This window comes from Peromyscus leucopus, chromosome 7, assembly GCF_004664715.2.
Source record: "Peromyscus leucopus breed LL Stock chromosome 7, UCI_PerLeu_2.1, whole genome shotgun sequence".
In the NCBI taxonomy this organism is placed as follows: domain Eukaryota; kingdom Metazoa; phylum Chordata; class Mammalia; order Rodentia; family Cricetidae; genus Peromyscus; species Peromyscus leucopus.
Genome location: NC_051069.1, coordinates 31,549,926 through 31,575,636, shown reverse-complemented (window position 1 = coordinate 31,575,636; position 25,711 = coordinate 31,549,926). Strand labels below are relative to the sequence as shown.

Below are 25,711 nucleotides of genomic sequence, written 5' to 3'. Positions count from 1 at the left end.
AACTGTTTAGGATAAGAATTTGGGATTGTGCAGCAAGTGTAATCGAATACAGACAAGACAGAGAGGGGAAGTTTGCTTTTACAATTGCCAAGCATGCTTGTCGAAAGGGTACCATGACCAAGAGGTATTATTTTGGATTGCTTTTGTCACAGTCTGTCAGTGGACTATTGATATGAAAAGTCTTTCTTTTCATAGAATATTTTAGAATTTAGCTTATTATAAAATATGAAGTCCACAGTTAATACACAGGGTGGCATTTGGTGCCAAAGATTAAATATTTACTGGTAAAATATACAGTGACGAAAAGAATTTTCAAACAGGCAATAAATCATAGGATCTGAACTCTGTATTAATATTGCTTTTACTGGGGGGAAAAACTTAGCCCAAAGGAAAAAATTTAACCCATTGCTGTAGTTCCCTCGGGCAGAATTTATGAAAAATAATAATCAAATATCCATTGCTAAAGCAGGCAAATAGGAGAGAAATTTTATCTACCTTTGAATAAATTCATGACTTCAGTGAAATGAAGAATGTTAGTCCTCTGTCCTTCATGCATCCATGGCTGGTTCTTTCCCATACCTTTCCCTCCCAGCCGTTCTGTTCCTCCCACCTCTAGTAGGCCGAGTCCCACCAATGGTTAAGAGCGCTTGCCCTGTAGCCATTGGACATGTTCAAATGTTGACTGTGGCAGTTACCAATTATATTTCCACTTAACTTTGCTGTTCTGCATGTTATTTAACTACAGACTAATGTATTAATAGAACTTCACCATAGGTTTCTATAGGTATTTGATGGGTTAATATACATACAGAATGCCCAGGAACCATGGTGAAAACAGCTAATCCTCTATGGTATCAACCTTCATCCTCCTCTTCAATTTTTCAAACATAACCTGTTTTTAAAGCCTAGATTATTTCTTTAATAAATTTTCTTTGCTCAATGGGATCATTCCCTAAGCATGCATAGCCTTTTAAGTATTCATCTTTTCTGCCCTCTGATTGTGTATTGTGAACAATTCCAAATAGGTTCCTGACTTTCCTAATGGATAGGTCAGTCTTCTAAAAAGGAAGAGAAACCAATTTTTAAATATCTCTTCAAGATAAGTATGCCATTAGAAACAGATGACATCCACAGTACTCTTAATCTCTCTCTCTCTCTCTCTCTCTCTCTCTCTCTCTCTCTCTCGTGCATGTGTGTGTGTGTGTGTGTGTGTGTGTGTGTGTGTGTGTGTGTGTGTGTGTATGTGTGTACAAATGGAGGTAAGAGGACAGCTTGCAGGCATCAATTCTTCTTTTCCACCATGTGAGTTTAGGGAACTAAACTCAGGCCATCAGGCTTAGCAGCAAGTGTCCTTACCCACTGACCCATCTCACCATCTCATCAGCTCCCACATTTTTTAAAGGCATACACCATATGTATTCTGCTTAAAATTAAACAAATCTTTCCAGGTTCTAGTATGAATGAAAGGGGTAAATTATGATACTTATGCAGTAGCAAACATTTTTTGCACGTATCTGCTCTTGATAAGCCGTTATTATGAATGGGTGGGTGGATGCATCAAGGGATGGGTAGATGGATGGATAAGTAGATGAGTGGGTAGGTGGTTTGGTGAGTGGGTGGACAGATGGATGGGTGGGTGGGTAGATGGGTGGTGGATGGATGGATTAGAGACTGTATGGATGTAGAGATAGATAGGGCAGGCAGATGGGTAGGTAGTGGAAGGGTGGATCAGCATAAGTCAGGAGGCAAAAATTCTTTCAGAACAAAAGAAAGGAGCTAACTTCTGGAAATAATTTACTACACAAACTAGAAATAAATTTCAGAGAATATCTGCTTCATATTATCTGTAAGGCACAGGAAAAAATACGTAAGAAGAATAGTTGAGATGAAAACCTGACAGGCAAGATGTCAGTTAGGGATACTGAAATACTGAGTCAGAACAATTATTGTGGTCAGAAAGTAGAGAATAATGAGAGGGAAGGAGGGAACTGAAGAAGGGAGGGAGGGAGAGAGGAAGAGAGAAAGAGGGGGGTGGGAGAGAGAGAGAGAAGTAGGGGAGAATATGACTCTCCTCTGTGTTGTTCCATTTCTTTTAAATTTAGTGTTCATGGAGAGCAGTAAATGATTTTCTTCAGTCCGAGATGTATGTTCTTAATTAGACTCATTTATGCTGCAATATTAAGAACATGCAACTGGTGGAGGCCACAAAAAGAAAGGGGGACCAGTTGAAGGTCAGTGCCCTGCCTGAGTTAATAGAGAGCCTAAGGATGGCGGAGTTTTCCTCTTCTCCTCTATTTTAGTTGGTATTGTGAAGATAAGAAACCTGTTCAACAAAGAGTCAGGGGCATGGGTTGTAGGGATTGTTTAAAATGTACAACTTTGCTCAGGAGCCTCCAAAGAAGTAGTTTCCAGTGTCACAAGCTCCTTATGAAAATGGAAATATTCTGCCCCTTAAATTTCCATTTGAAATTCTGTGTTCTGCAAAGGGGTTTCCATAATGAGGAAGAGCGGGCTGCTTGGCTCTCTAGTGAAACTCAGTAAGTACAACATCATAAAAGCCAGAGTTTTAGCTCCATCCTTTCCTGTTAATTACTTCAGTGAGTCTGTCCAAAGGGTGAAAGAGAGGGAGAGAGAGGGGGGAGAGGAGGGAATGGGAGGGAAGGAGAGAGAGAGAGAGAGAGAGAGAGAGAGAGAGAGAGAGAGAGAGAGAGAGAGAGAGAGAGAGAGATCCTTGTCTTCTAAGACAAAAGTGGGAACCACTGACCATTTACTAGGTCTTTCTAAGGTGTGACCGAGCCCTTCAGATATACATCCTTTCTTCTAAAAATGTTACCCTGGAGTGATAAACGCTTAAAACCAAGTTTCACAATTAATTGTGGAAGTTGAAATAAGGATGTAAACTATGCAAATATACTAGTCTGCTTCCCCATTCAGAATTATGTCCCACGGTCCCATCCAATGCTTCCTGCAAATTAACCTTTCCTAAATGTTCAGCCTTCAGACTTGATTTCGGTGTTTCCTGGTTTCTCTTATGTAGCCTGTGTAGAAACCAACCTATTTTGTTTTGACTATCTCGGTGCGCATCACATCTAGTTTTTCTCCAGAGAGCACAACTCCACAGTCCCATAATGACACCTGAAGTCTTCAGAGCCCAGAGCCGAAAGTGATGACTAAGATAAGGAAGGCTTAATACCGTGTTGAAAATGGTCACACAAAGCGGTGGAGTTCTGTCATGAATCTGACAGGATGCAGCTCTCAAGCTGCCTATGTGACCTGAGTCTCCAAATCTTCCATGAGGTTCCACATTAAACACACAACAGATGCACACAAAGCCTCAGCAATTGGCCAAGTATATTATTGTAACCAGCAAACCAAATCTGAAAGCCTTAGGCAAGAGTTTTCACAAAGCACATTGGGGGAAATTCCAGCTTAGATGATGATAGAGGTTCTGATTTGGGCTCTGCCCACATCTTAAGTAAATAAATCCTGAACCCTCGTTACCACCCAGAATGGTTTTTCTTGAATGGAATTATTACTCAGTGAAAAGATAAACATGAAAATTTGAAACAGAAGTTTTCTATGCATTGATATCAAATTGCAAGAAATTAACTCAGTAAAAGGGCGAAGAGAGAAAGGCAGGCCCCATGTGGTCCTTACTTCTGAGAACTTGCACCCAAAGCTGCTTCCCAACACTTTCCTTATGCATTCCTAAGCCTGGGACGATCTGCTTGCTACCATGGTGCCTCCTGATAAATTTCTCGTTAACATTCAAATGTCCACGTTTCTAGCTCTAACATCTACCAGTGTATCTGACTCTACTAAAACTCATCTCAGTAGTAGTAACTTGCCCTGGAGTTGGGACCCTGGGCTTCCCCTCCAGGCTTCTCCTTACTTGATGTGGTGGTGTGAATAGGAATGCCCCCATAGACTTGTGTGTTTGACTGCTTGGCCCATAGGGAGTGGCACTATTGGGAGCTGTGGCCTTGTTGGAGTGGGTGTGGCTTTGTTGAAGGAAGTGTGTCACTGGGGGTGGGTTTTGAGGTCTCAGATACTCAAGTCAGATCTGGCGTGGCACTCTCTCTTCCTGCTGCTTGCCAATCTGGATGTAGAACTCCCAGCTGCTTCTCCGGCACCATGTCTACCTTGCATGCCACCATGCTTCCTGTCACGATGACAATGGACTAAACCTCTAAACTGTAAGTCAGCCCCAATTAAATGTTTTCCTTTATAAGAGTTGATGTGTTCATGGTGTCTCTTCACAGCAATAGAAACTATAACCAAGACCAGGGGTAGAAAATTTAACCCCTGGGCTTCCTCTGTAAAGTGACCATAATGACACCTCATGATATAACAAAGACTAAACAGACAGTTGAGTACAGGACTCCAGGCCTACTTACTATTTTTTTCTTCATACTTGCAATCAGGTGTATTTTGTTCGCCTTTGTATTCTTGGCATCTAACATGGTACCTAATGCCATGTAAGCACTTTGAAAAAGGTTTTGTTCACATAGCAAATGAATGAACATGGGCAATACTTCAGCCAGTTCTTTAAGAAGGACTTTCCCAATGCGGTATCAAGGATTTCTTAACCTAACTAACTCAGGGAGGAGAAGGCAAACCCAGGCCTACTTCCTTCAGAAAAATATCTTATTCCATCTTCATGTACCTTTGAGAGGCTGCCAATCACAGAACACCATTAGTCTGAAGACAAGGAGGAACACGTGGCCAGATGGAGCCAATTAGATTATTTCTGGTAATGTTGCATCTTGAATAATTAATAAAGGAAGAAAGTAGAGCTGGAGCTGAGTCGGTGGCTGCATTGCTGGAAAAACTGGCCAACTCTGGTATTAGCAGCTGTCCTAAGCCTGCTCCTCCTGAGGTCTGCTGGTTGACTGCCTCCTGAGTCTGAGCATGGCACTTGATCCTTCTAGCAAGTGTCTATGTAAACTCAAGATCAGTTACTGTTGCTCAGAAGCAAATAACAAACCAACAAATTCACACCTCGGACTTATACATAAGGAAACTTTAGCTCCATGCAGAGTTAAGATGACCCACAAAAACCTAAAGCATCCAGATTATCAATGGACTGCTGAGGAATGCACACAGATTTTCTTTAAAGGAGATGGAAAAGTTGTTTTAAAAGGTTATTTTATAAATTTATAAAAAATTTATTAAAAAAGGGGAGTTTTGTGTATGGAATAAGAAAGTATACAGTGTTTGAAGAAGTTGATAAAAAGTCAACACACATAATCATCAAAGGCACTGAGAATATTTTCATGTTGGGGCATGAGTTGAGCAGTAGGTGTGCTAATCACATATGTAAGTACATGTATGTGCATATTGCCTGGTGGGATATTCCATAATGAAGTTATTTGAGGAAAGGAGTTTTAGGGCAAAGTCTTACTCTAGAGCCCAGGCTGGCCTAGAACTCCCTACATGGATGTCTTAGTTATTTTTCTATTGCTGTGATAAAACACCATGACCAAGGAAACTTATAAAAGAAAGTGTTTAATTTGGGACTCAGGTTTCAGAAGGTTAGATCATATGACCACTAGGGTGGGAAGCATGGATGCAGGCAAGCCTAAGCTAAAACCATAACTGAGAACTTACATCTGATCCACAGCAGGAGGAGACAGAGAGAACTAACTGGGAATGGTGTGGGCTTTGGACACCTGAAAGCTGACCCAGGGACACCCCTCTTCCAACAAGATCACACCTCCTAATTCTTCCCAAGCAGCTCCAACTGGAGACCAAGTGTTTAGATATATTAGCCCATGGGAGGGCATTCTTCTTCAAACCACTTGAATGGTTCAGGCTTGGACCTGAGACCTGTGTCACCACACCAATCTATGGTTTATTTGTTTGCTTGTTTTCATTGAAATGAAACAAATCGAAGGCCAAAGGAAGTGAAATGATTTGTAAAGACAGCCTGCTTGGCGGATAATAACTAGAATGCAATCCCAGACTTTTTCCTGTTGGCATGATGATATGTTGGAGCTGTGAGCCACAGCTTACACTAACTATGAGTCTGGCAAATGGACCTTTTAAATTGAACTCAGAACAAAAGTTAATGATAACTAACAGCCCATCCATAGCACTTCAGTGGCTGAAAAGAGAGTTTTTATTTTGGGGGGTGGGTGAAATTTAAAAATCACCTGGTTCAGTAGCAGGCAAAGTGTTCATCGCTCCAAAAAAGCTGGTTGTTGGGCACCTTCATGTCCATCATACCTGCAGCTGTACTAACGAGTCCTGTGGACTCAGCCCTGCTCATTCCTACAGTCAAGGGCATTTAGTCTGTCTGTATCCCACCAGCTTCCACCCTTCACCCACACACAAGTGCCTAAACATGAACATGAATTGAAATAGTAAGATCAGCTATTCCCTTCCTGTGGTCCAGTCTCACCCTTTCATTGTCTAGTGAGGCAAAAAACCCAAGCTCAGAACAACCACTATAGTCTGACTTCTCCTAAACCCTTGACTCACTCTTCCCAAACCCCTTCCTGACTTTGAACCATTCAAGTGAACTCCTGGGATTCTCTCAGATTTCCAGTTCAGAAGCTAGAATTCTCATCTGGCAGAAAAGCCACAGTCCAGGATCTTTAGACATACATTGATCGACCCATCATGTGTATAGATGAGCTCATCATGCACAATGCATTAATTTTGCCTCATTCTTCTTTGATTGTGACATTGGACCTGGACAGTCAGCCACCACTTGAAGGTACCGTTCTCTCTCCACCAAGTTTCTCAGTTTCCAGACATCCAGAAAGTGTTGGTTCCCTGTTAACCACTGACCACTATCTCAGAATGCTATCAATGCTCTTATTAAGTCCAGATTTACATTGTTTAACTGTCTTTCTAATTTCCTAATCTCTGTCACTCAAGTGTTGTTATTAAGACAACATTCGCAAATGTATCCATTGCTCCTAGTGAACCAAGGCTTGCTCCCAATACCACAGACCTCTCTTCAGATTGATTAAGAATTGTGTATTTAACAATCTGTTTCCAAATGTCCTGAGTGGGCCCCTTAACATGTGTTGATGATTATGTTGCCAACACAAGAACCTGTGGAGGACACATTCAAACTATACCATCTCCCAGTCCATGGCTCTCCCTCCCAAGCATCAGAGTAATAATTAAACACTCCTGTTGAAAAGCAAAAGCTTATTTTAAAATCCAATAAAGACAGAGATCCATGGGAGGTCGTGGTAGCTGTCAATAGGTTGCCTTCCCACAGCACTTAGGCACTTTTCAACATGTCCATCTTTCTTTTTCCAAAGCATCTGTACAGCTTAGGAGACCCAAATGCACCCTGTAGAGCTAGTTTGCTTGTCTAGGGTGTGTTGTTATTTTATTACTTAGCATGTGTCTATTGTATACATACATTTTCACTCATGTGTATCACAGACTTGGACCACATTCATTCCCATACCTCTGTTTCTCCCCACTCTCCTTCCAAGAGTTCCTTTCCTTTCCCTAAATAGTCCCCACTTCACTTTCATGGTGTGTGTGTGTGTGTGTGTGTGTGTGTGTGTGTGTGTGTTTTCTAGGATACACATATGAAAGAAAACATGATTTTTGTCTTTTTTAACCTGGCTTGCTTAACTCAATATAATGATTTCCAACTCTATTGTCCTAAAAACAGGATAATACTTGTTCCTCTTTATGGCTGAATAAAATGCCACTGCATATGTGTACTACACCTCCTTTATACATTCATCGAGTGACAGACACCACCTAGCTGTCATGAATGCTATTATAATAAACACGTGTGCTGGTTATCTCTGCATTATGTAGACTTAGACTCTTGTGGCCGTATTCCCAGCAATGTGTTTGTTTCTTGAGACAGGGTATCCTGTAGAGCCCAAGTTGGCCTTGAACATCTGCCTTAGCCTCTTTAATGTTGGCATTACTGGTACATGCCACCATGCCTGACAAATCACAGAACCACTTTGTATAGAAATGACAGCACCCTTCTGAACTCCCACCTAAACAAATAACTTAATTGGCCCAACATTACCAGCATTGCCCCCATGACAATACATTCCACGTTGTTAAATACGACCTCATCTATGAGAAAACCTGTAATAGGATCCAATCAACAGTTTGGAAGATCAGAACAAATAACACCACCAGGGTGTGGTCACCAAAAACAGGGAAGGCAGGCTGACAAGATGGCCAGCAGATTGAGCTGGCCACCTAGCTTGAAGACCTGAGTTCAATCCCTGGATCCCATTGTAGAGCGAGCTGGTTCCTGAAAGTTATCCCCTGACCTCTATACACACACACACACACACACACACACACACACACACACACACACAAACCAACAACAACAACAAAATACACATAATAGAAAAATTTAAATTTCTCTTTGCGTGGGCCTCGGCTGTAGAAGCAGATCGCTACTGGCTGGCCTTTGAACATTACATCTACCTTTGGTTCCAGACTGTTTTTTGTTTGTTTGTTCATTTGTTTGTTTGTTGTTTGTTTGTTTGTTTTTCTTCCTGATTCACACCATGTGGACAGCATTGCATTTTTCTACTGCCACAGAATGAGCAAGTCCCTACCACGATGGACTACACCCTCTGGAACTTCAAGTCTTTAAGTCGCACTTTGTCACAGCAACAAGGTAAGTGGCTGATACACGTTGTAAAGTTCATATTTACGCGGCAAGGTTACAAACTGCACATATCACACAAATGGGAAACATTAACAACCCCTGCTTCCTAGGCAGCAGGCTGTTTCCCTTGCCACAGAAAATAGGCAAGACACTCAGAGCTGGCCATGCGGTCGGCTATGAAGAAGACATGTTCTTAGTCGTGCTTTCTCTTATGGTCGGAACCCTTCTGTGTGTCTCCCATCTTACAAGCCTTCTGTTTTACTCCCTGCTGCTTCTTCAAGCCCATGACTCCCACATGTATTTCTGGTCTGTAGCCTGAGTCCCCTGACGCTGTAACTGACATCGTTTGTGGACTCCAGCACAGCCACATTTACACGATGAGCAGGAGAGGCATCTCGGCTTCTCAGGGCACATCCCAAATGAAAAGAGGAGGAGACTGCACACCCTAGGCACAGACAGGGTAGACTGGAAAGTAAGGAGCTCTCCTGTAGCACGAATCTTAAAAAGTTTTATTAATAAAATCAAACCTGAGGCCAGGTATTGGGGTGAATGCTGGAAGGTCAGAGAAGCAGAACAAGCCACAGCTACCTCACCTCAGTTCCTCAGCTGATCCTGTTTCCTCAGACTGGAAGCCTCTGAGTCCTCATCCAAATGAATCTCAGCTGAACTGTTGCTCAAAAGGCTGAAAGTTTAACCAGCCAAATACTTCTAGTTTCTGGTCCTCATGCCTTATATATCTTTCTGCTTTCTGCCATCACTCCCTGGGATTTCTGCCTCTGGAATGCTACGATTAAAGGCGTGTGCTACCCCTGCCTATCCTCTATGTTTAATATTGTGGCTGTTTTCTTCTCTGACCCCAGATAAGTTTATTAGCATGCACAATATTTTGGGGGAACACAATACCACCACACTCTCCCAGTGACAATAGGAGTCCAAAGCAAAGGCTGAGAGTGTCACACTGAGAAGCGTTATTTGTGTTATGCTATCTTTTAGAGTTATGATGAGGGCATTCCTGAGAGGGACAATCATGTTTTCAAAAGGACCCTAGTTTTCTCTAGTGAACATGTAAATGCAATTTAGGGATGCTTGACTATCCATCATAACAGGGCTACCTTTAGCTCTGTCAAATGCTCTCTTGCAAACTGCTTTGGCCTTAATGCATTTAAATCTTTTCCTGCTGGAGTTCCTAAGTGGCAACAGCTAGGTTGTGAGAGAGTCTACTCTCCAAATCAAAGGGAATTAAGGAGATGTGTGTATGTGTGTGTGGGGGGGGGGGTGAGTCTGTGTGTCTGTGTGAATGTCTACTGTATTTATGTTTGTGTATCTGTCTCTTTCTGTGTGTGTATCTGTCTGTGCTTGTGTGTGTGTGTGTGTATTGTGTGTTTGTGTCTGTGTGAATGTCTACAAGTGTTTGTGTATCTGTCTCTTTCTGTGTGCGTATCTGTATGTGTGTGTGTGTGTGTGTGTGTGTGTGTGTGTGTGTGTATCTGTGTGAGTGTCTGTGTCTGTGTGTGACTTATAAAAAGGGGTTAGTTATCCTGTTCTGACCCTTAAGTGTTCCGGTGCCTCTCAGTTGAGTTCCATCCAGTGTCTGAGAAGAAGGAAGCCCTGGCCAAGCAAGCGTAGCAGCCGAGCCTCTGTGCTGACACATCTCCCCACAGACAGCCTCGGGGCCTGCAAACTGAAGTTCACTTCTCCCAGGATCCTGTTTCAGTACCAGCACCCCCAGCTGTCTGCAGCTGTGTGCCTTCCAGCTCCTCACAGCTGGCTTTTCAACTAGAAATGGCCTCTCTCTAAGACACTTTACCAGAAGGGATTGTCTCAGTTGCACCGTGTGTTGAAACACTATTCTAAAAGCAGGGATTAAACTAAACGAATTGTAAGATTAAATATAAAAGGGTTCCTGGCCCACTCCATTCCACATGGTTGGTGCTCCCACCATGACTGGGAGATTTTCTCCTACTTTCCTTCCCTGCTTCCACCTTCATGTAGTACTGTTGGGCAAGTTCGAATACTGCAAAGGCATTTTCCCTGGGGAGATCCAGTCATTTTCATCTGGTACACTCACTGATGTTTGCATGGTGTGACCATCTGTGGGTTCAGAAATTTACGGAGAAAATTACCCAGGGCTGCACATGCACCTGTAGTCATATACCTGCATACATAAGCCATGCCTCAGGGTATTTCCCAATAACAGCCACGTGTGTCCTAAGTGCATAGTTCTAGACCATGTAAGAGAAGAAAGGAAATTTGAAGGACTTTTCCTCGTGGAAAGGGCTTGGAAGATGACTTTCAGGTTTTTATTAGGTAAACTGATAGAGTTCAAGATACTAACCGAGTTAGAAGTCACGCAAGCCGCACTCCACGCTGGAGCTTTTCCTTTAAGGCAGAGGCTCTCATCAACATGTACCTATGCCCCGCTCTTCTTTCTGCCTTTCTGTTTCTCCTTCTTTTCTCTCTTTGCTATCCCCCTTCTGAACCCCCACTCTTACTTCCTAGTCTCCCCTTGTTTTGTTTTGTTGAGGCAAGGTTTCGCGTAAAACAGGCTAGTCATGAACTTACTATGTGATCCAGGGTGATAGTGAGCTCCCTAACTTTCAACCTTCCAGCTCCCACCAGGACAGCTAGGACTACAGGGTTATGGCAACGCTCTTGTTTTTTATTTTTCTCTCTCTCTCTCTCTTTTCTTTCTCTCTCTCTCTCTCTCTCTCTCTCTCTCTCTCTCTCTCTCTCTCTCTGTATGTGCGCGCACCAATGCACCTGGCTTTTTCACATGGGTGTGGAGGATCTGAACTCAGGTCCTCATGCTTAACTGGCAGTTACCTTATTAGTTAAGCAATCTTTCCAGTCGTGACTGACTAGAAGCTCATGATACAACCCTCCTTTCGATGGATGATACAAGGATCAGGCCACTTCTCTAATTCTTTATAGAAAAAAATCTTTGAAACTGTTTCCCCTCAGATTTACTTCTTCAAAAGGGAGACCCGGGTGCAAGGGAAGAGAAAGATAAAGAGCCTTCTCTGGCAAGGTCATGGGGCCCTCCACGCTGAACCTCCCCAAAGCCCTTTTAGAATCTGGAATTATTCCAAAATAACTCCAGCCAACAGAGGTCGAGACCTGGGTTATTCCTTAGGACTCAGGCTGTTCTTCCCCACTTCCCACTATACCCTCCTGTAGAGACACAGAGAATATATCAAATTAAAAGGAGGAAGTGTATGGTGTAGGAAAGGAGAGGAACTCCAAGGGGACACAATAAAACCATCTGAGTTGGCGGCCAGGTCCAGATCCCAGAACTATGGTGGTCATGTTTTCTTGCTTTGCTATCCTGTGTCTCCCTAGGCTTCTCCCCAGCCCTTCCCTGCACAGCTCTGTGTTCCGTTTCCCCTGGAAGGGCCCCAGCCTTAGCAGATTCCACCGACATTCCTTCCCTGCCCTGCTCTGGGAAGGGTCAGGTGGGACCCAGGGGATGGGAGGGAGGACTGTCTGACACACTGATCTGCACCACAGCTAGTGTGCAAATGATTGATTTGCGTTCACCTGGAGCTGCAGACTGAAATGCCTGAACTCAGTCCTGCTTCCCCCAGCAGACACCTAGCCAGCTGTCCTTGGCTTCTCCGTCCTTCTAACCTCTTGGCAATACTCTTTTGCATTCTCTTCTTAGACTGTGAACCTTCAACTTCCCTTTCTCTGGTTTGTGTCCCATGTCACTCAAATACCTCATTGCCTGGCTTCAGTTCCTTTCCTCCCTGCTTCCCTTCCTCCCTCCTACCCCAATCATTTCTGCTTGTTTGCAGGCCTGCCTGCCTTCCTGTCTTCTTTCTTCCTGTCTTTTCTTTCAGTGTTGGGTAGTGAACCCAGGACCTCACACATGCTAGGCAAGTGCTCTACCACTGAGCTACAAGCCGAGCCCCTGTCTTCTCTCTTTTACTTTCTCAAGAGGTTGTGGGAAAGCCAAGGAGGAGCCCCTGGAGCTTGTTCAGGGACATGCCATCACCAAAACAGAGCTAACAAAGGGTGCTGAGATGGGGAGAGATGCCATGGGTAACTTCAGCCAGTTTCACGCAGAGAACAGAATTCTCTCCCCAGCTCTTCTTGACTCTATTTGTTGAAGTATCTCCAGAAAGTTAAAATAGAATCTCTGTCCCAAGTGTTGTCCCAGGCTTTGGCATCCAACTCAGTCTTCAAGTATTACCTTTTAGTATCAGAAATGCCTTACTGTTCAGTCATCCCCTAGCGCCTTTATGAATGTCCTTCTGGGGACCTTCTTCTGGCTGTGTGTGCTACAGTCATGTTGTTTGGTTGAGTGCTGGTTAGCACTAGTGTTTTGGTTTTGGGATTTTTTTTTTTTTTTTGAGACAGGGTTTCTCTGTGTAATCTTGGTGCCTGTCCTGGATCTCGCTCTGTAGCCCAGGCTGGCCTCGAACTCACAGAGATCTGCCTGCCTCTGCCTGCCTCTGCCTCCCAAGTGCTTGGATTAAAGGCGTGCGCCACCACTGCCCGGCTGTCTCTACTTTTGAACCACTCTAGCATTTACCTCCCAGGGAGCCCAGTGGGCTTGTCAGGAGCCACAATCACAGTGATGGTTGTCACGATGGAAGACACTTAGAGGGCACCTTAGCTGTTCACATGGACTGTGTCTCCCTCAAGACACTGCCTCAACTATTACAAGCGAAGTACCAAGTGTACTCTGCATATATAAATATTTTCCACAAATCCAATGTGTTGAGAAGTCACAGAATTAATTTTCTCACTGTCTAGTTCTTTTTGGTCGTATTGTTTGATTGTCTTGTTTGATGAACTCCTTGTTGATCTTGTGGATTTCCAGAGCCCTTCAACAACAACAACAACAACAAAAGGATTTCATAAAATCTGTCCGAAACTGGCTTGTCACATCTGTCCTTGATATGATTGCAGTTGCTGAACACTCTCTGTGTCTCAGGCACTTAACTGACAGGCTTAACCCACACCATCCTCCCAACAACCCCACAAAGGGAGTGCTGCCCATGTTAACAGTTTACAGTAGAGTGTCTATGTTTGCTAGGACCTTGAAAGACTAAAGAACATTGTCTTCCCTACCCTTCTGTCTACTACACAGCATATCTTCCCAGCACTGCTCAGTGGACACTTGATTAACACTGGGGAATGTCCTTTCTAATTCGGAGAATCACAGAGCATCCCCAGCTTAGACAGTGATGATGGTTATGTAAGAAGTCAACAGTGGAGGAAGTCTGCAGTGTTCTACCTCAGATCTCAGTACCCTAGCTGGACCAACAGCTATTATTAGGAAAGAGAGACACAAATATTCCCACCCTCTACCTGAGGACCAAATAATGTACCTCTGAGTATGAGAAAGGAGGTGTGTGATGGGTGTGGTACCTGCGCAGAAGCCACCGAGATGAGCAAATGTTGGATGTTCTATTTTTCTAGGCCATAGCCCATTGGTTCTATGTTAGCAGCTGGGCTAATTCAAATCAGTTTGCTTTCTATTGCTCTGATAAAACCCTCACCAAAAGCCACCTAGAGAAGAGAGGGTTTGTTTCATCTCACACTGCCCAGGCCACAATCCATCTCTAAGGGAAGTCAGGGGAAAAACTCAAAACCAGAAATGAAGCAGAGACCATGGAGGAATGCTGCTAACTGATTTGTTCACCAAGTCTTCCTCATCTTGGTTTTCTACACAACCCAGGACCACCTGCCCTGGGGGAGCACCACCCACACAATGATCTGGACTCTTCCACATCAACCATGAATCAAGAAAGTGTGCCACAGATAGACACACCCACAGGACAATCTGATGGAGGTAATTCCTCAGGTGGGGCTCCCTCTTCCCATGTGATTCTAGCCGTGTCAAGCTGATGAAAACTAGCCAGCACCATAACCAGAGAAAACCCAGGGTCAGCCAGATATCCTTAAGTTGAGTAGTGATGCTGCTGTTGTGGACTCCATGTGGTATGAATTTGCTGGTAGCTGCTGGGGCATTGCTGAAGGGCAGCTGGGATTTCTGTGTATCTCTAGCTGTACCTCAGAAGCAGCTCTGCACCTAACTCTATAAACAAATGAGGGCTCCTCTTGCAATCCACTATGGTCAACTGCTTTGGTCTTACCCTTAATACAGAGCGTTATAATCCTAAGCTGATTAAGTCTGCTTCCATCCACTGTCAGACTACTGACTGCAAGGCCTGAATGCTGAGACCAGAGGACCAGTAATCAAGTGAAGGGTACCTCTGGGAACACCAAGTTATACCAAGGAAGGCTCCTCTGAGGAAACAGTTTGTGTGCCTAGTGCTGGTTACTATGCTTTATAGAGTCTTCCTTGTTTTTCTCTTTGTGTGACAATATACCCAACAAAAAGGAACTTAACGGCAAACAGGTTTATTCTTTATGTCTGAAGGCATGTAGTGTACCCTACCAGGGCAGACAGTGGATGCACTACAACACCCACAGTCAGGAAGCAAAGAGAGATGAATTTGGGTCACTGCTTCTTTTTTTTCTTTTTGTGCCATTCAGGAACCCAGCTCGTGAGATGATGCTGTCCACTAGGGTGGGTCTTCCCTCTTTTGTTACACTGTTCTGGGAATACCCTCAAAAACAAACCCTTAGCTGTGTTTTCCTGGCGTTTCTAAATCCTGTCAGGTTGACAAGGAAGATAAAAATGTAACTGGTTGCAAGAGCCAGGAGAGGCAGGGCACAGGAGACAAATCCTAACAGGTTGGAAACTCTAAGACAAAGAGGTGGGAGCCAGCAGAGAGATGTGATGCACCACCAAGACAAAGCAACACTGTCTTTAAATAGGTAAATTGCAAACTCACAGTGTGAGTTGTCTCTGCTTTATCAATCTAAGATGCAACCAGACTATGAGCCAACCCAGAGAGCCAGAGGGGTTGAATGGACACAAGAGCTGACTTCACCCCTTTGGCAGGACTTCCAGGAACTTTTCTGGATAAAGAACCCATGTTAATTCTCAAGAGGAAAGAAAATAAGATATTGTTTGCAAAGACCTAAGAGGATCACTTCAGTGTTCTTCCTCAAAGCACTCTGGTAATAGGTTGTCATGTTAAAACGTTGCATGTGCTAGCTTCACCGACCTGTCCTCTAGAGCCTTTTTCTACATGTCCCCATGAACTCTCTTTGCCATGCTTCTTTTGAGCTGTTTTTCTTTCTGGGCCTCTGTGCTCCAAAGAAGCAACATTTGGGATTCGAAGTGATGTAGACCTACCTGATGGCTTAGTTCCCTTTTATTCCCAATTAGGAATCCTGGGCCTGCACCTGGCCCTCTCACTGCTCAGTTTCTTGTTTTCCCAATCAATGGGCAGAGGGCAATGACCAAAGTAGTTCTCAAAATGGAGTCTCGAGGAAAAGATGCATGGCTTTGAAGAAGAGCCCATGTGACTAGGAAATGAAACTGAACCAGGAACTCTAATGCAAACCTAACAAACAGACTAAAAGATGGGGCTGGAAGGCTGGTCACAGAGAAGCTGAGTGCGCCAAGATGGAGGAAGAGGGCAGAGTAAAAGTTCCTACATCAACAACTGTGATTGATTTCGCTTCACTGAAGTGCAAAGAATGCTTATTTGTGTCTTTATGTTTTTAGAATTTTTATTTTTAATTATGTGTCTGTGTGTTTATCTGTATGTGTATGCACACACGTGTGCAGGTGCCATCAGACACCAGAAGAGGGCATCAGAGCCCCTGGAGCTAGAGTTACATGCAGATGTGGCCACTCAACATGGAATCTGGGAGCCAAATTCCAATCCTCTGAAAGAGAAGCAAGTGTTCTTTAACTCCTGAGTGCCCTCTCTAGCCCCAAACAAGGCTTTTAAAGAGATGAGGATTGGAACCTGAAAATTGTGATTAGGAGGAAGAACTGATGTGGATGCCCAACTCTACTTCTCACTAGCATGATGACCCAAAGCCCATTGCTATGCTGTGAGTCCCCGTCTGTGAAGTTATAATAACCATAGCTACAGCACAGAGTACACCGATGCCCCTACTATGTGCTAGATATTGGTGATTAATTATTGTTTTCAAGGTCACACAGTTAGACATGACAAAGTGCTGGTCAAAATCCATTATGTCTTGGCCCCACTCTGGGCTCTTAAAACGTTCATGTCAATGTCAGGAGCATAGATAACTCAGTCCACATCTGGCGAATGACCACAGTAAAGGTCAACAATCTTTTGTTTTATTTTTTTTATGACACAGGGTTGAAAAGAAAAAAAATAACATTTAGTATTAGGAGGGACAGAGGAGGACTTTGAATATAATATCTAGAGTTCTGGAAACCAGAAAATGACAATCTTTTCTCTAGGGCTGTGCATGCCTGTCACAAACTTTCTTGGCTTGGCCCACCACACGTCACTGTCACCTTCTTTGTTCTCCAAGACTGGCCAGAACTCTACGCTAAATTTCAGTGTCAACTCATAGCTTACCCTCACCCTTTTCACAGTATAAACAAGTCCATTGAAGACACGGGTTATAGTACTTTCTCACAGAAGCTTTGTGAATTAGTAACAAGTATGATACATGAAATAAAGTCTCTTGGTATCCAGATAATGCACTGTCTTCTAAACCTACAACAAATCCACTGGATTCTCTCCTTGTCACAATGTTCCCTCTACTGTCTGTCTAAGTGCAGCCCAACTGACCAAACAAGTGATTTATTTATTGATTTGGAAAATATGGTTAGCAAGATGATTCATCACATGGATGACAGCTACTGGTCTCTCTCTGTATGCTTCTAATGGCCTTAGGGTGGGGGGGAGAGCTTAAATCAAAACCTTCCTAATTACCTACCACAATCCTCTTGGTTTGTAGTGGTTGTGAGGTTTGAGGACCTGTTTGCTAATGCTATGATCCCAAAGCTCACACTGAACTTGGGTTGTTAAAATGCTCCAGAGGGGATCTGAACCGTGGCAATCGGGGACCTCCCTCCACTCGCGCCAAAATATCCTTCGCCTTTAAGGGCTCTTTTTAAAGCCAGAGAGCTCTCTCTGATCCTCCTTAATAAAGTGCCCTGGCAGCGGTAGCCACACCGCTCCCCTTCTTTATTTGAGATCTGTGCAGTCTCATTAAATTTGATGTGTCACAGAGGGCTTGGGTATGTGAAAGGCAGGCTGTGGGAGCTGGACTGGAGGTTGCCAGCTTTACTAAGGAAACGTAATTCATTACGCCTTTTCAAAATGGACGCCCCTCTGGCTTCCTGCTCCATTGATCCGCCCCCCCTCCCCGCAAGTAACAAGTGAAGAGCCAGCTCAGCCTGCAGATTTAACCCTTATTAACAGCTGTTTAAATTAGAGATGCAGTTTGATGGAGAGACGGGAGCCTTCTTACATCCCCCCTCAAAGGAAACCTTAAAGATTAAAGCATGCATAAGTCTGGAGCTGGGCTGGTGAGGCAACATCTCCCCCATCTAGGGAGGGGCTAGTGTTGCTATTAAGTAGTTTATCTAAATAATATGCTCCTGCTTTGCCATGATTAAATATTCATGACCCACTCTTCCACCCCACCCCCCACCCCTTTGCAACAGTCACAGAACAAGAATGTGCTGGACTGTGCACAGCAAAGACTCCTAGAACAATAACCGAACAGTTTGCATGTTTCCTCCTCCTGAGGACTGATCTGAAACTACTCCACTGCCTAGCCCACCAGAAGCGCCTGTGAAGACCTGGGAGTGAACTAGTGGGTACTCTTGAACTGAAGCCCAGAACCAGGCCACCTGTTCAGGGAGCAGAGTCTACAGACAGAAGACAAGGTTCACCCTTCAAGTGACACCATAGTCTCTGTGGGATCATCTCATTCGCCAAGCCCACAAACTAACCTGGAAGAAAAAGGGGCAAAAGCAGGGGCAAGACCAAGGTCAAAGAGCAGCCACACATTGGACAGGCATGTCAAAGTCAGAGCCTGATATCCTTGTACCTTCCAGGGGAGTTACGAATGCTACCCAACAGAAATGAATACACTGAGAAATTTCTAAAACGTATTTCAGCGGTATTTATTTATTTATTAACTCAACTGCACAGGTCTCTACTGTGAGCCTTGTGCATGGCAAAGCTGTGGCGTTGGCAGTTTCAAAAGTCAGCAAGCCATGAACCCCAGTTGCCCTTCTTGTAACAGTTGCTATTCTCATTGCAGGAAAAAAAAAAAAACCAACAACAACCAAAAAACACCTGACCAAAGCAAATTAAGGAAGGAAGGGTTTATCTGGGCTCATTCCATGAGTCTACAGTCAATCATGGCAGAGAAGGAACATGAAGCAGCTGCTCACACATAAACATCTGCGTTCTAGAAGCACTGAGCCACTGGGTGCTCAGCTCACCATATTCAGCCAAGCAGTTGGTCTTCCTACCTTGTTTATACTAGAAAATCCTTCTTGGACATGCTCAAAGGTTTGTCTCTAAGGGAGTTTTATATCCCACCAACTTGGTATTGGGTGGAAACATTGCACTGTGCAGCTTGGGCCTTGCTAACACCTAGTTCCTTAGGTCTCTGGCTTTGTAAGAGATAGGAGTAGAGATGGTAGTTCTCTGAATTCCTCCTTCAAAAGAAGAACATGGGGCATCATGCTGGGTATATCATAGGAGGAAAAAACTAGCTCTTTGCTGGAAAAATACAGCAAGCTAAAGAGGGTGTGGGTAGCAATGATGAACTTACTTCAAACTGTAAAGTAAGTCTCTGTCTTTGACTTTGTGTAACAGCTCTGGCTGTCCTGGAACTCACTCTGTAGACCAGGCTGGACTCAAACTCACCAAGGTCCACCTGCCTCTGCCTCTTGAGTACTGGGATAAAAGGCATGCTCTACCACCACCCAGCTAGCTCAGTCAGTAGAGCATGAGACTCTTAATCTCAGGGCTGTGGGCTCATGCCCCATATTGGGTGCCAAATAATGTGAGAAATCCATGGATTGGGGGGAAGAAAACTTATTTATTAAGGTATGAAATGGAGATTACACACTCATTTATACAAAATAAGCATTGTCTCTTCATTTCCCAGGGAAAGATGGGGAAGCTCCTTGCACCAGAAAGCCTTCCATGTCTAAGAGAGCTCATGACCTCCCTCCCTCTTCCCTTTTAAGAGGTCACATAGGTGGGCAAGAAGCACTGCCTCTATCGGGCCAGCTAGCCCAAGGTCATGGGTGGAGTGAATACCCACTATATATTGACTCTTCCCACTTCCTCTAGTGAGCCCCATCTTCCATCTAAACATACAGTGATCACCAGATTCAAGGTGAGAGCATTTGAAAATTGTCCGCTGGAACATGGGTCCAAGAAGGCGATTCTCTCATGCCCATTTACTCTCCTGGCTTGCAGGAGACCCTAACTCAAGGGTCTAAAATAGAAAGGAGATGAGGTGGCCCTGGGTTCTAAGCAAGTCTAGGCAAGCCATATGCCAGCAGCTTCTGCATTTACAGTGTTTGTTCACAGCCTTCTTAGGTTTTTCTTCAACTTAAATGTGTAGAAGTCCCTTTTCTTCTGGAGTCTACAGTTTATTGTAGTCCCCAAACCTCAATATACATTTCACAAGGTTGTGTGGAGACTTTTTTTAGATTTATTTTTAATATTTTTAGTGATGTGTATTCATGTGTGTCTGTGTGTAATTTTGTGCATGTGAGTATAGGTGCCCTCAGAAGCCAGACAAGATCATCAGAAACCCTGGAGCTGGAGAACATACAACCCATTGTGAGTCACCTCACAGGGGTGCTGAGAACTGAACTCAGACCATCTGGAAGAACAGGAAGAACCCTTAACCTCCAAGCCATCCCTCCAGCCTTTTCACAAGGAATGTTTGCTCTAGAAGGAGTAACCCAACTAACTCTCCTGTGGTCCCAAAGCAGAAGGAAACAGGGCTCCATCCCTCCCTATCTCCTCAGTTCATTGTGATAAGCTGCTGAGTTTTTCTGAGAGACTCACAGCATGTGCAGTGTATTCTCTGCTCTCCTCATCTTGTGATAAAACACCTGATGAAGAAGACTTAAAGAAGGGAGGGGTGTTTCAGACCAAGACTGAGGGGATTCAGTTCATCATGAGGCAGGGAGGCAGAAGCGTGAAGCAGCCCATTCCATGACATCTACAGAGACTAACCAGAGTGAGAAAGGTTCCAGGGCTCAGCTGGCTGCCCCTTTCCCACAATGTAGTCAGTCCTGTACCCCAGCCCATGGGGTAGTGTTGTCTGTATTCAGGGTAGGTATAGATGTAACCAACCGTCTTATTAAATAAGAAACACAGAAACAATGTAAAAGAGAAAGCCGAGAGGTCAGAGCTCAGAGCTAAAATCTCACCCTTCCTCCTGCTGTCCCAGCTTCTCGAAAAGAGACCTACTTCCTGTCGGTTCGTTTTTTTATAGTATGTTGTTCTGCCTTCTCATTGGTTGTAAACCCAAACACATGACTGCCTCGTCACTGTCTGAATGTACAGCCCCCTAGGTCTTAAAGGCATATGTCTCCAATGCTGGCTATATCCCTGAACACACAGAGATCTTATGGGATTAAAGGCGTGTGCCACCACCGCCACACTCTTGCTATGGCTCTAATAGCTCTGACCCCCGGACAACTTTATTTATTAACATACAATCAAAATAATAATTCAGTACAATTAGATTACCACCACAGGTAGGTCTTCCCACCTCAATTAAAGCTCTCTGGAGATGCCCTCACAGACATACCTGGTGGTGTCCTCTGGGTGAGTCTAAGCCAAGTCAAGTTGATGACAAGGTTTAGCTATCATATGCAAGGTGTGTGAAAAATGGGGGTCTCTTCAAGGTTTCAAATAATTTACAATGTCACAGAGAGCTACTCCCAGCTTGCCTTCCCCAAGAAGTGACAAAAGTTATAAATCCAGGTCTTCTACTTTCTCACTAAGGGACTGCCCAAAAGTGAGGAACCAGGAAAATAAACTGGTAAGTTTTCAGTATACATCCTATCTGGGGGCCCATGAGGAGAGGGGTGGACAGCAAGAACTTCCAGAACATTCAGGTTCAGAACAACTGCCCAGGCAGAACCTAGATTCGACAAGAGTTTCATCATTCTCATTTCCCACTGAATTAGATAAGAGTATGGAGAAACACAACCTCGGTGTTTCCGAGCAGCCTTCCCTTTCTAGAACACTCGAGCCTTACTTTACAAGGACGTGCAGCATGAAATAGGGCTTGAAAAAAGTGCTGGTGATGTGGAGGCGACCTTTCTGCCTAACAAGGAACTCACATCCCCAACACCTGGGAGGTGTGCCACATAGCAAAATCATTCTGTGACACCCCTCCATCCCAAAAATCTAGAGCAGAGCAATACAAATGACAGCAGAGAGTGGGGAGGAGCAAACTCATTATTGAGGCCTCTGTATGGCCTCAGGAAGGTGCTAAGAACTTGGTGTATATTGCTCATCCAATCTCAGGAACAATCCTACAGGGTCAATTCTCTTTTTTTCAATCCCTCCTTCCTCTATCTTTTTCTTTTTTCATTTACAGATGAGTTGAAGAACCTCTTCAAGTCCAACTGGACTGAGGGGGACTAAGATTACAATGTATATAATCTTGAAGCCACTTTCTTTCTGCTCTACAATGCAGTCTCCAATTGCACGCTGGATCCTTAGATGCTATAGGGCCACACGCTACCAAAACTGCCAATAGAGTGAAGAAAGGAACACCTTGACTCTTGTTCCTGTCACCTTTTCATCACAGGAGAGGAACACATGTGTCTACTTCAAAGAGGTTTCTTTAATGACTTTTTAAAACAATATATATTTTCTTTCTTTTTTAAAGATTTGTTTTATTTCTGTACATGCATGTGTACACATGCACATATGTGTAGGGGTTCCCACAGAAGCCCAAAAAAGAAGGCCAGAGTCCCCGAAGCTGGACTTACAGGTGGTTATGAATGCTAGGAACCCAACTCTGGTCCTTGGTGAGAGCAGCAAGTGCTCTTAACTGCTGAGCCATATCTACAGTTCTCCATAGTGATGATTTTAATCTCACATTCTCTTTTTATAGCTTTTAATGCAATGCCACATGTTCAGACACAAGCCATACTATGCAACAATGGTGAAATAAAGGGGATCAATTGTACAGACCAATCATTTCAACACACATACATATATGTGTACGTACACACACACACACACACACACACACACACACACACACACACTACGATGTCCTCTGGCTAAAAAAAAAAAATCCCTCTCGACACAGTCTTACCCCCTTCTCCTGTCCTCCCTCACAATTTCCCCTGCCTACCTTATATTCAATCCCATTATGATTGTAAAAAACTGAAAAGCCATTACCACAGCAAAACCAGACATGGACAGACATCCACACAACACAACAGATGGGTGGTTCAGATTCCTACAGTGAAAGAAGAATGTGTAGATCACAACCTCCTCCCTGATGATGACCTCAGGTCAGCAACCATAGCCCGGCTCATACATACTCTCCTTCAGTCCTAATACCTACACCCGCAGTGTAGCCATGGGCTCCACCTACCCCAGCTTCTTCCCCCTACATCCCCATTCAGTCAATCCCACTTGCGCCCACCTGTCTCTCATAGCTTCTACTAACCTCTTCTTCAGTGTGCCATGGAATTCTGCCCTGCTTAATGAATAAACTCCCATGGAGCCATAAGCCTTCACCCAAGCATTCTTTCCACCCACCACCTAAACAGAAACACAGCTTTTCCTTAATTATACAATAGATCTCAAACTGCTTCCCCCAGATCCCCCTCAAATAAGCTGCTTTTTCTCCTCCAGTCCCAATTCATGGACAAGTACACTTGCTTTCAACCACCCTTGCAGGATACTTGTTGTACAGCCGGGGCACAAGAGGCCTCGGCCTCCCCCTCCCCCTCCCCCTTCACAGCTCGTATTTACTCCTTGATGAGTCTTTTGGCCCTTGAACACCTGGTTGCATTCCTTCAGCACATTAAGCTTGTGTTGACTGACAGCCTCTCAGGGTCTCAATCAACTCAGCATCCATGACACTCATTTCCCCCCTGCTTCTAACCACAAAGCCAATGGATTTCAAAACTTGGTCTTTGGGACCAACGGCATCAGCATCATCTGGAAACTTGTTAGAAATCTTGATTTTCAGGTTCTTCCCTAGACCCATTCAGAGTCCCCATGGGGAGGGGTAGCAATCTATGATTTAATGGTCTCTGAATGATCCTGAGGATTTGGGTGATGTGAGGATTGATAGTCCTGAGGATGAATGCACCATGGCTCATGCCATCAGTTCAAATGTTTCTAGTCTAAGATCCCTGTGCTTTGATTGCTTCTCATCACTATTTTTGCTCTCTCATATCTGTTCCTCTGAGATTTATCATGCATGGGCTGGGTGTATAGAGCTTCTTCAGACCTCTCTTAGTTTCTTTTCCTGTTGCTGTGATAAAATAACCTAACAAAACCAACTGAAGAGAGGAAAGGTGTATTCTGCCTCACAGTCCTAGGTTCCAGTCAGTGATGGTAGGGAAGTCACAGCAGCAGGAGCCACATTGCATCAGTCAATAAGTGGAGAGCGCTGAACACATGCTGTTGCTCAGCTCCTTCTCTCTACTTCTGTAGTCTAGGATCCCAGTCAAGGAATGGGGCCACCCACAATGGGCAGATCTTCCGACCTCACTTTATATAACCAAGATGGCCCCCTACAGCATGCCTAGAGGTCTGTAACCCGGGTGATTCTACAGTCTGTCAGGTTGAGTGTTCATAGCAACCATCACAAGGCCTCAACTTCATCTTGGGCGGACCCTGAGCAATCATTTCCATGTTACCCACAAGCCTGTAATTGCTTTGCAAAAGCTATGAGACTGTGATAGAATCTATGCTATTTACTATTCTGTACTCCTATACTGGTTTATACCCCAACTATCTATTTCATTCATATTTGCTAGTATTCCCAATATGCATCTACTTTCTTCAAGACTTCCATTTACCACGTTTAAAAAAATGACCTTGACTATGAAAAGAAAAATGTCCATCCGCTGCTCTCCTGTCTTTGTTGATGTTCTTCCTGGGATTCAAAGAGCGAGAGCCTCCTTTTCCTTGTATCCTTTGAATTCCCTGATGATCCCCCCCCCCCTGTGCTCCCTAAGTATGCCAGTGAAATGTGCGGGGTCTCTGAGAAGTTCAAGAGCAAGCATGGGCAGAGGGTGACTGATGACGGTGTCACGGGTCAGAAACAGATTCCCAGATACTGAGGCTGTTTGTCATTTGCAGATAACCAACTTCAGGAGAGAAGCGAGCACTGGAGGAAAACTGTGGGAGGTTAAGACAAGAGGAGGAAAGAGAAGAATGTGACACTCCACTGCTAAACGAAGTTTACCCAGCCAGCAGAAGATCAGAGAAGGAATGTACCGGAGACTGAGGACTCTGTAGATAGATGGTCTACCCTCTGAGACCCATGTGGGCTCCCTGTGAAGGGAGAGCACCTGTTAAAAAGGGGTACAGTAGCCGGGCGGTGGTGGCGCACGCCTTTAATCCCAGCACTCGGGAGGCAGAGCCAGGTGGATCGCTATGAGATCGAGGCCAGCCTGGGCTACCAAGTGAGCTCCAGGAAAGGTGCAAAACTACACAGAGAAACCCTGTCTCGAAAAAACCAAAAAAAAAAGGGGGGTAAAGATACCAGACAGTGGGGGGCTGGCAGGAAACAGAGCTGTAATGGGCAGAATAGAGAGTAGAGCAAAACTGTAGCAATCTGTCAGTGAACTTGGGCAAAGGGAACTATATTAACTCCCATAATCATCAAGACAGAAACACATTGGAAGAAAGCTACTATGGTCAAAGACTTGGTGCGCTGGGGACTGTAGTCTCACCTCAGCTGCTCTCTACGTATCTGCTATACTCTTCTATGTAGATGTAACCAACCGTCTTATTAAATAAGAAACACAGAACCAATGTAAAAGAGAAAGCCAAGAGGTCAGAGCTCAGAGATAAAATCTCACCCTTCCTCCTGCCGTGGTCCTAGCTCTCCAAAAGAGAGCTAATTCCTGTGTGTATGTCTTTTCATAGTCTTTTTGTTCTGTCTTCTCATTGGTTGTAAACCCAAACACATGACTGCCTCGTCACTGTCTGTATGTACAGCCCCCCAGGTCTTAAAGGCATATGGTCAATG

At 44.3% G+C, this 25,711-nt stretch overlaps 1 long non-coding RNA gene across 2 annotated transcripts in view; it reads left to right on the top strand.

The window, feature by feature from the left end:
* The window catches only part of LOC119088331, a 38,645-nt gene extending 13,544 nt beyond the window's left edge, over positions 1-25,101 (top strand). Inside the window, exons 3-4 of one of the 2 annotated variants that reach the window (XR_005091972.1) lie at positions 8,530-8,632; positions 24,817-25,101. This is a non-coding gene — a long non-coding RNA (uncharacterized LOC119088331). Of the gene's footprint in view, positions 1-8,529; positions 8,633-14,309; positions 14,425-24,816 lie in introns of those variants that run through there. The other variant, XR_005091971.1, reaches the window with a different exon arrangement.
* The last annotated feature ends 610 nt before the right edge of the window (positions 25,102-25,711 follow it).